This window comes from Fukomys damarensis, unplaced genomic scaffold (genome assembly GCF_012274545.1).
Source record: "Fukomys damarensis isolate Sample0158 unplaced genomic scaffold, DMR_v1.0_HiC HiC_scaffold_17, whole genome shotgun sequence".
NCBI classification, from domain to species: domain Eukaryota; kingdom Metazoa; phylum Chordata; class Mammalia; order Rodentia; family Bathyergidae; genus Fukomys; species Fukomys damarensis.
The window spans coordinates 62,583,651-62,594,212 of record NW_022900929.1 but is presented as its reverse complement, the minus strand read 5'-3'; positions in this window follow the sequence as shown (position 1 = coordinate 62,594,212).

Genomic DNA, 10,562 nt, shown 5'->3' with positions numbered 1-10,562 from the left:
ACTGCAACATGTAAAATCTAGATGGAAAAGCATTGTCTTAGTTTTCTAATATTGGCATTTAATACATCTGAAACATTTGCAGTTTGTCTTGGACGAGTGGTTTTAAAACTCAAGCTAAAAGGCAGCAAGCAGATTAGATTAACTCTTTTTCACCATTTCTAAAATAATATCTTACAAGATATTAGACCATGCGGCCATATCATTTCAAGTGAAAAATAAAGGCCAGAATGGAGACTTCAAAATTCACATAATGAAAGTGGGCAAGAAAGAAAACATTTTTAAATGAACTCCCTAAGAACAGTCATCAGTCCAACAAAAGAGTCTGTTGAATTCAGTTGAGTTTTGAAATTTTTCTTCCTCTTGTATATTTAGAACACATTGTAAGGAGAGCAAACCAATATTTTTTTCTTTATCTTTTCCTTTTTTTTTTTTGAGACATCTCACTCTGTTTGCACTCACTGTGCAGCCCAGCTGGCCTTCAACTCACAGAGATACTTCTGCCTAACCTCTCAAATGCTGAAATTACAGGTATATGCCACCACATCCAGCCCAAAATTTTATTTTTAAGTAATATAGATAGTAATAATTCAGATAATGAGACATACACATTACAGTAGCAAAATAATAATTATTAGAAACTAACATATTCATACAGTTTATTACTGACACAGTTGACAACTACGATGAAAATTATTTTATTTCTATGCTAATTATCCATTTTATATGAATACATGATATAAAAATAATTCTTGCCTATTCATTCATTAAATTTTCATTCTTACAAAGAAAAATTTCCTCAAAGAAAAATTATAAACTTGAGATTTAAAATGTGTCTGTATGTGTCTTTTTTACATGCTCTTAAATTATTCTCCTTTTCATCTATTAAACATAGATTACAAAGTTTTTGTTACCTTGACCATTTTGTGCTCTCCTTACTCCTTTCATATAGGCTTTCTTTCTACACTGCGAACTTCTTGTGGATCTTAGATATATCTTTTTTCCTAAGTAAAGTAAAGGAACTAAATATTTCTCCTTGAAATTGATTTAGGGATATTTATACATACATATGTGTATATATATATATATATATATACATATGTATGTATATATATTTGGATTTTATATGTATAATATTGTGATATGTGAAGCATAAATATTATTCTATAACCTGAAGGGGTTATTCAGTGATATTGAGTAGTGGAAATAAACTTATGATTTGTGTTTACACAAAATATTCTATGAGCAGTAAATAATAATAAGGCTCCAGCAGTAGGGAACTAAGAAAAGGGACAAGCAGAACGTGCTGTGGTGCTCAAGATGAGGGAAATTGGAGAATTCATACTATGTTAATTTGTGCACACATTATGAAAATCTATTGCATAGAGTCTGCAGAGATGGGATTTAATGAGAGAGACCTTCTGTTATTCAACAGTGGTAAGAGTCTCCCCTCTACTTTGAATTTTGCTTCACTTTTATTTCATCAATAAGGTGCATCTGAAGTAACTGCAATTCCATAGTCCTTAGAAGAATTGGAGTGCCCACTTTCATCTTGCAGAATATGCCTTCCTAGAAACCTGCCACCAGGCTCTTCAAAGTCCAAGCCTCATAAAGAGGTCACAAAGCATAAAACATTCGGTCTCATCAGCATTCACAACAGAGACTCCAGTCAATATCCAACAGGAATTAGAACCACAGAGGTGAGGTGTCTTAAATACGGCAGCCCACTGGAGACTCAAAGTAGATACCTGTGGCACCAGATGGCAATCACATGGAACAAAAGAACTTCACCTGCTCTTCATTCAACAAATAAAAACTTGAGGGACAATAAAAGGACTGTTGTTTGATCTGTTAAATTTTAGAATGGGTTTGGCATGTGGCACAGATAAACTAAACAGGTATTGGTACCGAAAGTGACCACAAATTGAAACATGTGGCCTCAGTTTTGTGACCAGCTGTCAGATGCAAGTTGGAAGGGCCTTGCAATTAGTGGATGCTGAAAGATAAATGAAGGAATCTTTATTGGAAGCAAAAGAAAAAAAATGCCCTCTGTCATGTATTACGGCAAACACTATGCCCGAAATTTTTAAAAAGGTATCCACTGAGATTGCAGATCTGAATAATCACATGTGCTACCTTTATGAGAGAAACAATGTCAGTTAAATTTTGGAAGTAATATGTATTTCATTTGAGCATGTCATCCCATTCAGTTGCCTAATTAGCTGAAAGAGTTCCTGTTTTGAGTGTGATGAAGGGAACAGGTTCTTTACTGAGTGCAATCTCCTCTGCCATTTGTCCAAGAAGAATGGACATTACTTGAAGTTGGGGAATAACTGGAATGTAAGGTAGTCTGGGCGTTGAATTGCAGTCTGCATGTTGGTAATTTTGGAGTTAATTTGCACCTTTCCAGATAGTTTTGTCATGCGGAGAAACAGCTTTGTGCTTCCTCTAGGAAGCCTAGCTGTTTTATTTCGGGCACCAGTTTACCTAGAAATTCGATATCAACTAAACTGAATATGGTATCACCCATCAACCCATAGCATCAGTATGACTAGGAAGAATCAATCTTCGTATGAGTGAGTATGAATATATAAGACTCAGGCAGCTACTGAAAGTACAAATTGCATGAAAACGTTAACGTATCTCTGGGATGCCTACTGCCTTTATATTGTTGCCCTGTCTGATCCAGAATTCATGGCCAATGAAGAAATTCTTGTAGCCAAGTTACATAGGAAAAAGCTTTGTTTTACAAATGATTCAGCACTTCACAGTGAATATCTGCAGTATTAGATTCCCATCACTGCAAGGTAGCTCTGAGCCAGTTTTCAGAGAAAATCCTAACGAGGAGCCACCATCGTTGTTAATTTGTCCTAGGAGGAAAAATGACCAGAATTTCATATCTGTACAGTCCCACAGACAGTGGGTAACATTTTGCCTTAGAAAAATCTTGAGTAAAATCTTGGAATATAATGAGAAAACTGTTCTCAAACAGCAAATTGTTATGTAAACAAATATTTCTAAGGCTGTATAAGACTCATTTTGTTGGACTTACAAATGAATCTAACTTATGAACATTCTCAGGGACTTACTGTAAAGATATCTATGCTTTATGCCAATGCCTCAAAGAAATGTAAAGTGAATTTTAATAATCAGGTGGACAAGGTGAATAGAAGCCTGAATGTCAGTTAGTCTTTTCCCAAGTCACCTTTCTCCTTGTTTGATGGGCTCATGAATAAAGAAATTGTGAGAACACAGATAGAAGTCACACCTGAGCTGAGCAACAAGGACTTCAGCTCACCGGCCCCCAAGTCATTGTGTTATGAGTCTTGAGGTGCTGAAGTCATCTTGTAGAAGTGATTTCTAGGTTCTTTCTGTCCTGAACAAAGAATTTTTCAAGATGAGCTCAAATGGTAATAAGGTTTTGCATTTATTAAAGACAAAAGAAACAGGCTCTACAGAGCAAATGGAGGCCAAACGTGAGCAAGAAAATAAGTAAATATACTCTGCAGACTATAGTGTAAGAGCACTGTAGCAAAGAGTTCCCTGGCAACTGTCCTTTTTGATTCTTCTACTCCTCAGGCTGATTTCCAATCTGGGCCATCCTGTCCTGTCTTAAACCTGGGGTTTAAGAAATCTACATAGAGGGCTTTGGGAACGGTTCTGCACGTCTCCTGGGATTCTATAATTCACAGGTCACACCTTCTTTCCCAGAAAGTTTTAGCCACACTCTATTCTCCTGCCTCAATTGTATTACAAGTATTACGGAGAGCAAAACCTACCATGACACAGACTCACTTAGAGGGAAACTTATACCCCTGCTCCCCAGAAAGCCCCTTTGACTGTCCTAGGCCAATTCTGTAAGAGAAGCTGGAGTGCCTTGTTCTCATTGAAAAAGATAATTTTATTTAGATATTGTTTTTCCTTTTCAGCTTTGAATACTTCTAGCACTTATACATATATAAACTTAATACTGTATTTCTAAATCTTGTCAGATTTACCCCAACATGATTTTTTTCTGTTTTTTCAATGTAATTTTTGTCGGGGAAGTCAGTTTTTATAAAATGAAGTGTGTTAATGAAGTCCTGCTTGTGAAATTCACTTATTTTATTAGTTTCAATATTACCCTTTTAATGGTGGAATGATCATTTGCAGAATTAGATATGATGACAAACTGGTGTTGTAACCATAGGGCTGAGATGTCTTCTTTGGTATAGCATATTCTATGATTAATGATCAAAATGTTGGTTTGAGCCAGGCATGGCGGCACGTGCCTGTTATACCGGCACTCGGGAGGCTGAGGCAGGAGGATCGCTGTGAGTTCAAGACCAGCCTGGGCTACATAGTGAGTTCCAGGTCAGTCTCAACTACATAGTGAGACCCTGTCTCAAAAAACCAAAAAAAAAAAAAAATGTTAGTTTGTTTTTCTCATAATTTTATTTTTAGTTCTACGATTAGAAAGATAGAATTGATAACACTACCTCTCATAATTATAAAATAATGCAATTTTTTGAAACTTTGAGACCTCTAATTCAAGAGATCATGGTAGACAACCTTTTACAGTTAACACTACTCAGTTTTCCTTTTTTGTTTTCCTGGTTATTAAAGCAAATGTAAAAGCACTTCTGTGGAGAAACGGTTGTATGACATACTATTCCCATCGGTTGGTTTTAAGATATAAAGATTTTCTGACTTTGATGACAGAAGAGTCAATGTGAAAAGGAGATGAGGCAGGGTGGAATAAGGACAACAGTTCATGGCAGTAGAAGAGAGCAAAAGCAACAAGAGAACCATCAGTATCTTCATGTCCCTTTTATCTTATTCAGACTGCTTAGGGCTGGTAGCACTCACACCCTTAACCCCAGTTCGATTAGGCCTAGACCCCACAATGTATCAATCGCACACTCCAGATTCAACCATCTCTGGAAAGACATGAGGTTTCGAGGGGACGTCTAAACATAAGCCGTAACGCTGCCCACGTGCTAAGTCAGCTTTTTCAGAAAGCCTGGTCACACCGTAGAACAAAGAAAGGTATTGATGGCACTGCTACGCTGTTGAATCTGTAAAGCCCCTCTCCCTGCTGTAGCCAGGTGAGACAGTGAGAATTGTGGGTAGTCCATTGACCACTCCAAACACTTCCCGACAAATACTTGCCCAGCCTTTTATCACTGGACTTCTTGATCCATAGATTTTTTTCAGTAATCTCCCCTTGAACTGGCTCAGTGATACTGTTGCTGACTGAGAATCCCTCATGGATTCTGATGAGGAATGCTTTTGTTGAGTGTTCACCCTCCTGGGATTTTCCAGGGTTTGGGATTGAAGAGTACCCACCCTTGTAGACCTGAGTTGCAGTCTTGGACATGTGCACACTTTGGAGCTATTCCTTGTATCAATTAACCCAATGCTTAACATTAGTACCTGCTATTAAGTCCAATAAATTTTATTTCTCACAAACCATATTCAGAAATTTTCTTTAATCTCTGGGAAACAGCACTACTGGGCTGTAGGAAAAGACTCTTCAATGAGCTGAAAAAAAAAGCCTGAACTTGTATCTTTCCCAAGATCCTCCAGGCAAGAGTTAGGTTGACATTGGGAAAACATCAAACATTTGGCACTGGAAAACATCAAGCAGATCAGTTGAGCCATGATAGACTTCTCATATACAAACCTGTGATAATAAGTGGTACAATAAATGTGATAACAAATGTAAGTTGCCAACTCTATGGTAATATATTGCACAACAATAGCAAACCAATTCAGAGGTCTTAGTTTCCAAGGGATGAAGTATTGTAAGAGGAGTGAGCAACAAACCCATTAAACTGGTGATCATAGCTGTAGAAATAAAATATAAACTTACCAAAATAAACATAAATCTAGAATAAAGGACATTAGTTGTATAACTTCCGAAGTCATATTATTTTTTCTTTTATATAATATACACAACAATTGTGTACTGCACATTGTGCATTGTTTTGTTTTGGTTTTTTTGGTACCGGGGATTGAACTTTGGTCTTTGCGCTTGCAAGGCAGGCCACCGAACCGCTGAGCTAAATCCCCGGCTCACATTGTGCATTGCTGATAGAACCATCACAGCAGTTCATCTCCGGGTAATTTTTGCTATAACTTCAGTAGCATTTTTTATTTTCCTCTTTCGCCTCTTTTCTTTTTCTTCTACATATTCTGTACTCTTACAGGCATGCACCACCACACCCGGCTTTTATTCTAATACTCTGAAGATTCACAGAAAGCACAGTGAAAACCTTTTTTTCTTATCTTTCTGTTTTTTAATTTTTTTTCTTATCTTTCATTCACGTGATACTCTAGGATGATTGTGATATTTTTATGGCCTCTTATGGAAGATGACCTGAGCAAACATTAGGCTGATGCATCTCTTAGCTAAACTGTGATTAACTAGATTCTGAAAAAAGCACTAGACCTCTGACTGGGAGAAAGGAAGAGAAGGTGTCTCTCATCTATTCTCATCGCCCATGCCTGTATTCTAATACCTTTGCTATTGTGCTTCTTTTCTTTTCTTTTTTTTTTTTTTTTTCCGGTACCAGGGATTGAATTCGGGTCCTTGCTCTTGCCAGGCAGGTGGTGGAACCACTGAGCTAAATCCCAGACCCACCTTTGCTTTTCTGAATTAGGTGCATTACATGTATGCTCTCAAATTAAATAATTAATGTACACATTTCTAAATATTGAAGTTAGAATAAATTTTTTATATTATTCTATGAATTTTTATTCTTGTATTTTAAATGTATCTGTTAGCAGATATGTTAAAGAGTAGGTGAAGCTATATTGATCATTATAACTTTTCCAATCTATTAACACTTACCTTGATAATTTTTTAAATAATAAGAAAATTCTCATTTTTTTTCTTATACAACAGCCATTTGTTTCACAAGTACTACTTTAATAAGCCATAAAAAACAAAATAAAACAAAAAACTGATGTAAAGATTCTGAAGCAAAATACAGAGCATAAAGAGATCTCTGACATTTGTTAAGAGACTCTTAGTTTTGAATATTCTTAACTGGAAATATTACCTGGGACAGACATTACTTCATGAATGAAACCTTAAGATTTATATTATTTAGAGAACTGTGACTATTATTCTCAAAACAATCAAACTTTCATTTAAAAATTTCTGGTATTGTTGCAGAGAAAGCATCAATGTGAAGTTGCTATTATACAGATGAGTGTTATAAAATCAGAAAAGATCAGAATGTCAAGAATACACTAAGTGATATGGCAATGTGGAAAGACTTTTGAAAGAAATGAACAACTTCTGAAACAGTATATCTCATAAAAGGCTTAAAAGGATGTTATTTTTCATTGAGAAGTTTAATATGGTTTCCAATTTTTTTTAAGTCAATGTCAATTCAGTATATAGAGGAGCCTATTGCTCACTTCTGAAGTGCAAAGAGTGGGACACTAAGTGGATAATTTTTATGGTACCAAGGAGTGTCTGGCTATCATCTATATTTCCCTGTGTGTCATATGACTGTCATGAATCTTGACTTCTCCTTTCCTGGTTCTTCTCCTTGCTCTCATTCTGTGTGACAGCATTGACTTAGTTTCTTCTTTACAAAACAAATATGCTTATGAATATTTCAAGCTTTCTTCATACATTAGATACATCACACAGTATCTTAATATTTTGCTACTTAAATGAGAGAATCTAATTGCTTTCTATCAATTTCTCGTTACAGGTTATCCTTTTGGGTCTGAGTTTGTAAGGTCATATCATCCACCCCAGATTAAGGTGCTCTATCCAATACAACCAAACATAGCAATGTGTAGACCAGTCCATTTAGCAAAATCATAGCTACTCAAGTCAAAGAGCCTGTGATTAATGTGCCATTAGAATATGTAAATACTGTAGTCTTCGCCAGCAGCAATTTCTTTTCTATAATAACATTTATTTCCTTTTCAATTATTTTTAGCAAAAAGTATTTATGGATTCAAAATAGTATCACTGAATATCACTACAACATTAATTCATGTCTATTTTTATTCCTTCTGAACTCTGGATGCCATTATCACCATACTTTGATGATAGTCCACATTGAAAAAGAACATATGAGTCAATAATTTGAGTAAGACAGACTAGAAAAATTTGAACCAGGTAACAATCTTTCTTTTAGCAGATTTGATATATTCATTTTCTCTGATTTTTTTTTGATACATGTAGTAAACCAAAGGAGCAAATTTTGGCAATTTCATTTATTTTTTATGTGTTCTAATAACTAAAACATGCCTGATAATAAAAACTGATATGCATGCTACCAAATTCGAATTGTTCAGCTAGAGACTACTGTCACTACTAGTAAGAAGATAACTACACCAATTTAAGACACATTTTAATCACATTAGTGAATTGCTTTATAGCAATTTCAAATGATTTACAAGAGACTGCCTCCTAAAACTGTCCTAGTCAATTCAAATACAATTTGGGAATTGGATTTCCTAGATTGTCTCTTTTAATTCAATAATTTATTGCATCACTTCCAAAAGGTTGAAATAAAAGTGAACAAGTGCCCTTTACACATTTAACAATATATATAGAAACAATTTACTCATGGCATAGAACAGTTTTCATAAATTTTAATTTAATAGAATTCCTAAAGTAATTTAAAAGTAGATATTTCAATTTGTTCAACAAATATTTATTGAGTCCTTTTGTGAGCTGGGCACTATTATGGACACTTGGGATACAGGGAATGGGTCACCATGCCCTCCTGAAGGTTACATTTAATCAAATCAAGCTGAACACATGCAGTTTCCTAACCTACTAAATTGAAAAGCAATTGTTCTTGTGGTTGAAAAATAACAACACTTTATGTATTTCCTAACAACTATCATTCATCTTTTATCACATGAAAAAACTATATTTTCAGTCTACCAGTTGTTAAATTACAGTTAAAATTAACAGGACAAGCTGGGTATGGAGGTGCACATCTGTAATCTCAGTACTCCGGCAAGGCCAAGGGAAAAGGATCTCAAATTCAAGCCCAACAGGAGCACTTTAGTGACCTGCTGAGAATCTCTTTCAGAAGAATAAACAAAAAGGTTAGGGATGTAGCTCAATGCAGAGGCCCTGAGTTCAATCCCCAGTACTGGAAAAAAAAAAAAAAAAAAAAAAGAAGAACAAGAACAAGAAGAACCTCCAGTTCTAATTCTCTGTAAGCTATTTTAAAGAGTAAATGAAATATATAAAATTTTATTATAAAATCTAGACAAAATTTACATTTGACTAGTCATATTTATTGACACATAATCATTTTCTTTAGTAATATTTTGCATTTTCTACTATAATTTACTGACCTTCCTCACCAGGACACACAAAAAGCCTGTGATGGCTTTGTCCTCAGGTGGAGAAGGCAGCACCTGGGGGCTGAATATATTGACCCTGACCTGATTTCATTACAAAATCATATGCAGTAAAGAAAGGGCCACAAAGAAAACCAAATGTGTGTGCCATCACTAAGTAGCCAGGTAATCAGGGCTGAAGGTCAACTGCTCAGTGCTTGCACTTTACACTGCTCAGTTCTGTCAATCATGATGAAAAGTAATACTGAAGAAAGTGAGACGATAGCAGGAAAATGATTATGAACTGACTGCCCACCTGATACATCTGTGCTACTAGAATAGAAAGTGCCAGGTTATATTTTCTACCAAGTCTATAATTGGAAAGTGTTTCTAATTTTGTTTATAACATGAAATATAGTCAAACTGGAGATGAACAACAGAATGTAACTTTTCAAGGAGTGGAGTCAAAACATTGTCCATAGAGACTGAGGGCTCCTAAAAGGGGAAAGAGATAGAAATACACTGAAGCCAAAGTTAGAATATGGGAAAGGTCAAAATGGTAGAAGTTTCACGGCATTTTTTATAACAAAACCCAAGTTGATTTGTAAAATAAAAGCCCTTGTAGAGAGCATAGAACCTTACTGACTTTCTAATCCTTCTCCTGATCACTTGTATGGTCACACAGACTTGCTCAGCCTGATACCCTGGTGTCACTTGCTGATACCTTAAGGAAAAGAATCAAGACCAAGACAAAGACATTAATCTCACATACTTTCAGAATTATATGAACGATTCATGGTTTTAAGAAAAAAAAGACTGTTAGATTCCTGAAGTTCATAATATTGACTTTCTTATTTAAACCAGCTTTTAAAAATGCATATTGAAAGTGGTCATTAATAGTCACACAATATAATTAAAATGTTTGCATGTATCTTGGTGCTATATATTTTATTCCAATGTTTAAAATATCTCAAAGCATACAGTTCTTCAGAGAAACTTGAAATGCTTTGATCAAAGTCATTATATCATTTAGCTTACCAAAAGAAAAGGCGTTACATTAATTCCTTTTCAAAATTTTTTACATGGCTACATATACTGTCAAAGAAGACTTGAATTATAACAAAAATCAGTGGTTCAGGAGTGTTCATAAGTCTGATATTTAAGATGAGGTGAAGAGTTGAGAATGATACAGATTTTTGCAGTGGCCTGCCCTGCCCTTCATCATATATGTGTGTGTGTGTGTGTGTGTGTGT